We start from the raw sequence: 6,000 nt of genomic DNA, 5'->3' as shown, positions 1-6,000 counted from the left end.
AGCTCCCTGCAGCAGTCCCACGCCTCCAAGCCTGGTTCCCGTGTCAGTGTGGCCTGGTTTTCTCAGCTGTTTGTTGCCAGCCTGTGATGGGCTACGTACTAAAATTGAGCATCAGCATTTAGAAAGTTTTACAGCAGTTTGGAACATTAATTTACAACTGTTGAAGCAAATTACTAATTTTTAAATGGGGCTTATATTTTCTATGCCTTTGTTCCCACTTTTGTTTATTTTATAAAAATGTCAATCCCCCGTGGCTTGGCAAGAGAAACAAATCTTTCACCACAGACCGTGTGGAAAGCACTGTTCTACACCGTCTCTGAGCAATCCGAACTTTTGCTGCACCCAGAAGTTACCTGTTCAAGAGCGTGTCTCTTCTCCTCCCCCTCCCCGACTCTCCCAGGGGTATTTCCTGAGATATTCTCCCAAATAGACTATTTGCCTTTGAGTCCCCACCTCAAGGCCTGTCTATGGGGAAACCCAAACCAAGACACTTAACTGATATAATTTCTTAAAATTCTTCAAAATGAGACTCTTTCAAAATACTTTAAAATTTGGAAATTTGTCATATTTGGGTCTCCAGCTTTTTCCTGAAAACAGGAAGATAGAACAACATGGGGTCTGCTTTTTCACATGGCAGCTACCGGTTGTAACTGAGCTCCCTTTGGATAAAATGTGAACACTCCAGTTTTGCCACTGTCCCCACCATTCCCTATTGTCTCCCTGAGTCTATTTTTCTTGCCAATTATCAGTTGGTTGTATGGTGCTTTTCTTAAATTGGCTGAATATCTCCCCTTTATCTCAGGCTCTGTAAACAATGGGAACAGATAAATCAAAAGAGCTTCATGTTTTGAGTAAAAAACTTAGGGAATCGATTTTTCTATGAGAGAGTAAAGAGGAATCCTATGTATTTAATATGAGAACAGGGACCCTCATACCTAGCTCTGACTCCCGTAGGAATTTGAGTTTGTGATCTCCTGACCGCAAATTGAGATTTCATCTCCTACCTGCAAAGGGTAATCAGGTAAAATAGTCAGCAGGCATTTTGAGGGATGCCATGGGGATAGAGTGAAACGAAGTTTGAAGAAAATTGAGAACCCTGTGGTGGTGGGGGCGGGGGGTGGGGTGGACAAGAGAGCCCCCCTGTCTCAGAGGACAGAACAGACCAGTGTCTTCTCAAGTCCTTTCCCCCTGATGAGGCCTCAGATAGATAAGTAAGAGACAGGCTACTTACTTGGGGTCCCATCCTGTTGCTGTGAACCCTCAATAACATGATCTAGGGCACCCCTTGTCCCCCACTGTCATGTAGAGATAGGAGCAATCGCCTCTCTGGGTTGCATTGAACAGGGTGAGTTATTTTGCAGGAACATTTTCTGTCAACTTCACAAATGCTGTTTATTACTGTTAGTAAGTATGTAATAAAGCATGTGCTTCCAAACACGCACTGTCTTCTCCAGCCAAGGTTACTTTAAGAGATTATGACATATTCTAAAGACAGCATCACAGGCCCAAACCTTGTCACTTCTTCTTCAGAAATACATTGCATAGGAGCCTGCTTTTTATAGAACCTTTGTATGTGCTTCTCTTTGTGCTTTGGAGTTTAGTTTTCATTAAGACACAGTTTTAGGTGAAAACAAGGGGAAAAGTCCCCCAATCCCATCACCCTGACACAGCAGATATTTTTATTTTTGCAGCTGTGGTGTGTACTTACAGTTTGATTCTCGGGACTCCCCCTCCCCACATTCTCTCGGAAATGTTTTCCTATGTCTCAGTGTCTCTGTAGTGACAGTCTCTGTGGGGCACAGGTGGCAGGAGCCTCCGAAAGGCCCAGTCCAAGGCATGTAGGTGGTTTTCCACTTTGTTTTCTTATTTATGCGGCTCTTTGCAACAAGGTGCTTGAACATCTCCACGAGTGCATGGCCCAGAGGAAGGGGACCCTCAGGATGAAAGTCCAGGGGCTTCTGAAGCCATGCGAGGGGATCAGCCTCAGCTTTGCGGACTCAACTCATTGTCCGGAATATTATCTCAGAGTGTTATTTCCCTACTTATCATGACCTAGTCTTAGCTCCAAATGACTTGTTTCCAAAAATTCAACTTTCCTCAAAGAATGAAAATCTGACACTGCCAAGAAGATTTTTTAAACATGCCAAGGTCTTACTCCAGAAAGGAAAGGCATCTTCCCGGGAGGAAGGTCGAGGCCACTGAGGACCCAGAGTAGGGGCACATTCCTTAAGGAGCCTCAGCAGAGCCCCCCTCCTTATCCCCTCACGCCTGTACCCCCGCCTGCACCCCCGCCTACAAAGGTCACAGCCACCTTCCCTACCACAAGGTTGGCTTTGAACTAAAATACCATAAATATAAACCCTTTGATTTTTGTGTTTCTTGTTCCAAAGAATACCAGTGGTCACACTGAATCAACATTAAAAGGGCGGAAGCCTCCAGAAACTCAACTCTTTCTGCAGTAAAAGCCTGAAAATCACATTTTGATATAATTAAGAAGATAGCATTTTAAATATAATTCTATCAATTCAGCTAAATGCTCTCAAACTATAAGACCTGCTCTCTGAAACAAAGGAATCCATCTTTCCAATCAATATCATTACATTTTTAAATGAAATTTTGAGAGTGCTCTCTACATGAGGCATGTCACTTGTTTCCAAATGCTTGATTAGGTTATTAATCTCTTTTTCCTCCTTACAAGGCACTTCAAGAGGCTACTTTATATCAAGTTCACGTTAATGAAACAATTAAGATAATTTAAGATAATCTATCATCTCAGAATATATGATTCCAGATCCCTGAAAGCACTGCCTAAAAGACCCAAGGATCTCATTGCAGAAATGCACCTCCAAAATGGAATTATATCTTATATTGCTTGAAAGACTTAGAACATCTCAGGTGCTTTTGCCATAGTAAGAGTTACTTGAAGTTCTATGTTTTATTTCTCCCCTTAAGATTTTCTGGCTTCCAAGGGGCCTGAATAACTCAACAAGAGTCGTTGGGAAACTGTATAAGAAAATCTTAGCCAGGCACAGTGGCTCACGCCGCAATCCCAGCACTTTGGGAGGCCAAGGCACGTGGATCACCTGAGGCCAGGAGTTTGAAACCAGCCTGGCCAACATGGTGAAACCCCGTCTCAAAGAAAAATACAAAAATTCGTCATACATGGTGGCAGGTGCCTGTAGTCTTAGATACTCAGGAGGCTGATTTGTAAACTTTGCTGGTCATATGGTATATCTTACTTTAAAAGGCTGGGTAAATAATTGAGAAAAAATAAAATGCTGCCACAAAATCATCTGAGAAATAGGATGGAATACACTTGTATGACGGAAGGAGGGACATTTTCGTGGAGGCACAAACAAGGGGTGGCAGCCAGATTCTGAATTTGGGCCCAGCCGCATCATGTCTGGTGCCCAGCACGGTGAAAATGTGGTCCAATATTGCTAAGAATTTCAGGACGGTGACAGCCTTGAATTCAACCAAGTGTAAGTCCTTGTGAGCCACAGGTCTGTCTGTCACCCTCCCTCTATCCCCATGACCAAGAAGGAACTGGCTGAACTTCTTAGGTGTTCCTTCTTTTACTTTCATTTTTAATTTCAGCTGAATATAATTGCTCGTTGCCATGGTTAGCAGTTGCTGCAATTTGTGCCCCTATTAAATGCAAATCAACCTACTTATTAAGCCGCCCCTTGGTTTTCAAGGACCTGCAATAGGGCTGTCTCCGTTGAGCGCCCCGGGGGTTGTGGGTGGGGGGCAGGAGAGTCTGGACGGCACTGAGTTCATCTCACTTTTGCTTTTGTGCCTCAATCCATGGCTTCCAGGCACTTCCACCATAACATTCGGCACCCCCTGGCTTTGAGAAACAGGTGCCCCCTACATCCATGCTGCTCTCCTCTAGGTATCTCCAGAATCTTCCTGAGCTAAGCTGTTGACATTCTTGTTTGCCAAACCATTGCTTTCCCGAAGGGACAGGTCTGCAGGGCGGTTGGGGCATGATAGGGGCCTGGGTCCCCCAAGTGGTGCCCGGGTGGGCACCTCCTTTCCTCAGGGTGGTGCTCCTGCTCTTGGCAGCATTCCTCAGGGAGGTGACCTGCCTTCAGCTCCTCCAGGGCTTGCGGTTCTCAGGAATGCAGGGAGGGTTTGGCCAAGACTGCCACATCCATGCATGAGAGAAGTCATGGGAGATGGCTCGCAACGCCGCATCCCTGACACTCCGGCAGGGACCCTGCGCTCCCTTGGCTTCCTCGCGTGTTCCCACTTCACGGCTGCTTTCCGTTTCTGGAACCCACGTCCAGCTGCCCTTTGCCCCTGCTGTGGCCTCTGCCTGGAACACTTCTCTCTCTTCCCTCCAGCCTCAAATCCTCTTGTTTTGGTAACTCCCTTCACCCACAGGGCCATCTCTTCCTGTGATGCCCAGAAAGGCAGGTCCTGCTAGAACTACTTCCGGAGCACCCCTTGCCCTCTGCCGGTGCCAACCTTAGCATTATTTACTTGTCTGCAGGTCCAGTGCCCCCTGCGGTCTATTAGTCCCATGACAACAGGGACCTACCTCGTTAAACATCATGTCCTACAGAGCCCACAACTGTAATGAACATGTGGAGCTGTTCTATAAATATCTGAATACATGAGGCAGTGAATGAATGTGACTGAGTGAATGAATGTCTGAATAAGTGAAGGAATGAATGTCTGGGTGAGAGAATGAATATTAATGAGTGAGTGAATCAATGTCTGAGGGAATGAATGAATAACTGATAAATGAAGGGGTGAATGGATGAGTGAAGGAATGAATGAATGAATGAGTGAATGTCTGAATGAGTTAACGAATAAGTGAATGAATAAAGGTCTACATGAGAGAATGAATATATTGAGGGAATGACTGTCAATGAACGAGTGAGTACATGAGTGAGTGAATATATTAGTTAATGGGTGAATGAATGGATGGCTGGATGAATGGGTATATTAATGAGTGGGTGAATAAATAAATGTGTCAGCCAAGTCAAATAGCTGTAGTCAGGCATATCTATTTACTAATTGGGGAAAGAGCTCCTATAGATGCAAGAATTACAGGGCTTAATAATAACCAGGGGGTTACCAGAGGTGGGACATGGATAGAAGCCAACTCGAAGGCTCTTCTGCATTCCTTCATGGTTTGATCCCTCTCAATTCCAAAGAATTTCTGGAAAATGAACCTAGGAGTCATCCTGTAATCACAAAAGCAGGGGAGAACTGAACTTCTTAACTCCAAAGCCAACAGAAGTGTTTTTTGGAGGAATGCCAAACATTGTCCTACTTGAGAGAAATGTGAAGTGTAGAAGGAGCGTGAGCCATGGCCCCAGGAAGACCTGCAGTCATTCAGTCAAGAATCACTTACTGAACACCTACTGTGCACATTCCTACTGTGTTTAAAAGGGTGGTTGTGTGCAGAAGATGGATTGGTGGAGAGGTGGGTTTGACCCACAGGCTTTAGAGTCAGACTTCTTTTTCCGCTGGGCCTCTGCTTTCTCATGGTAAAAGAAGGGTTGTAATAGCATCCACTTCCTGGGTCGCTATGAAGCCACTAATAAATTCAGCAGAGCACACAGTGAGCACTCAAAAGTAAAAGGTGCTTAGGACCAGCTGGTTTGGAGAGTTTCAGGCTTGCTCCTGAGCCTTTGTCTGAACTCTTACATGGAAGACAATAAAAGAGGAGCCCTTCTGAGTGAATCGGGAGCTCACCCATCTCCTTCCCTTCCACTTCAGCCCCCTCCTCTGGGATGACCCTGAGCTCCAGGAAACATGGTTTAGAAATCACTTATGTCATCGCCCCTCCTCGCCTTTTTAGTAATCACAGAGAAGCAGCCTGTCCCTCCCCAAAGTCTCAGCACCAGGACTCAGTCCCATCCCTCCTGCTCTGGGATTTTCCTATGATGTCCTGTGCAGTAGAGAGAGCCATTTGCAGGTGACAAATGTTGGGACAACATGCAGATGCCGAGACTGACTTTGTAAGAGGCTGAACAACAGGAT

Source organism: Saimiri boliviensis, chromosome 9 (genome assembly GCF_048565385.1).
Source record: "Saimiri boliviensis isolate mSaiBol1 chromosome 9, mSaiBol1.pri, whole genome shotgun sequence".
In the NCBI taxonomy this organism is placed as follows: Eukaryota; Metazoa; Chordata; class Mammalia; order Primates; family Cebidae; genus Saimiri; species Saimiri boliviensis.
This window is presented reverse-complemented; position numbering follows the sequence as displayed.